At 31.4% G+C, this 1,580-nt stretch overlaps 1 long non-coding RNA gene across 1 annotated transcript; it reads right to left on the reverse strand.

Annotated features, from left to right (window-relative positions):
• Positions 1-393: 393 nt before the first annotated feature.
• Positions 394-1,130, reverse strand: LOC128253193 (uncharacterized). The gene is made up of 3 exons (XR_008267398.1): positions 839-1,130; positions 599-764; positions 394-540 (listed from the first exon to the last, which is right to left on the reverse strand). It is a non-coding gene; the product is annotated as an uncharacterized LOC128253193 (long non-coding RNA).
• Between the last annotated feature and the right edge of the window lie 450 nt (positions 1,131-1,580).

The raw sequence follows: 1,580 nt of genomic DNA on the forward strand, positions 1-1,580 counted from the left end.
AACAGTTTTAGGCTACTCAAGACCTTACATTTTGGTTAAAATAATTCCCTGTCGACCTATAAACTTGAGAAAACTCCCAGTCCGAATTTAGGTCACTTACGACCTAAAAAATCAATCAAAGATGACCACAAAATAAGGTAAAAATGTACCAGGTTTTTTGTCATCAGCCCAATTTTCAGGACATGTATGCTCTAAAACTTAATTTGGAATTAGTTTTATTTTTATTATTTATATTGTTTTATTTGTTTAAGATTAATCTTATCCTAATTAATTAATATTAATTACTCGCGTTTATTTATTTATAATAAAAAAATTGTTCAACATTAAACTCATCTGCAAACATACATGTATTAATATGGAAAATGTATACGGATAGAAAAACGTACCTTCGCCTGTATCATCATATTTTAATTTGTTTAAATATCCAGGCTGTAATGCTCCTTTACCCTTTCTTGATCCAACAGTTTAAACTTTGTTCGGAATGTGATCCACTTATTTTCCAAACTGAGTTCTACGTCTGGATATTTTAACTCAACATCTCTAATTATTTAATAAAAACATAAACATATTAAATAATAAATATGAAATGCATACATACACACATAAATAACCACTTGCGCACTCTTTGTATTGTAAATGCGCATTGGTTCTATCCCAGGAAAATTTTTTTTCTTTGTCCTATCTGCTCATTTGTATATGTATGTGTGTATGGATGTGAATTGGTGACGACCAAGAAAATATCTTGTTTAAATCCGTTTTAAAAACTATTGTATTAAAATTAAAAGACCAGTAGTGCGCGATTAAATGCGTATAAATACTGTTATTTCGCATTACTTACTTGCAGATTTAATTGTCTTCAAAACTTTTCACTTGCACTTGCACTTTCAAGAAACTTTACGAAATGCACGTTCTTTCTGTAAGTGATGGGTTGCCACCGATTTTAAGGCGATAATGATAGCTTATATTTTCCGTAAACCTATCTATCGAAATTTCGTCCACCTCTAGTATACATCTTACAGTTTAACATTTAAGCGAAGTTAAACTTAAAATAGTTCCTTAAATTATTAACTGTACAACAATAAGCAACTTATGCATACATTGTATTGTTCACCAAAAATATTTTATCAAAATGCTTCAAAGAAATGGTTTGAAAGCAGTTAGAAATTTTTAGGTAAAATTGTCTACTTTTAATAAGGCAATTAGATATATCTGCAGTTTAAATTTAACAAACACATTTTTGTAGTTCAGCGTACTGTAATAGCCTAGTTGTATTTTGGCCTAGTTATACTCACGCACGCTTCCTATCGATATCGGAATAGACGCAATGACGTGCTTCATTGCCAGACGTGCTTTATTGCGTCTGAACAGCTTTTCTTTGTTTTGATTTGTCAAGGAAAACCCTTCCTTTTTTTTTACCAGCTACTTATGTTTTTTTTCGGTTGTTTGAGGTGTCAGTTCCCCACAATAGTATACCGATATGCCAATTATCGTGTAAATATCAGTATATCTCGATCTGCCTATACAAAACCTATGTGAAAAAACCTGCGTCTAGCCAACGACGCAATGACGAAATGAAGGAA

Source organism: Drosophila gunungcola (assembly GCF_025200985.1).
Source record: "Drosophila gunungcola strain Sukarami chromosome 2L unlocalized genomic scaffold, Dgunungcola_SK_2 000007F, whole genome shotgun sequence".
NCBI classification, from domain to species: domain Eukaryota; kingdom Metazoa; phylum Arthropoda; class Insecta; order Diptera; family Drosophilidae; genus Drosophila; species Drosophila gunungcola.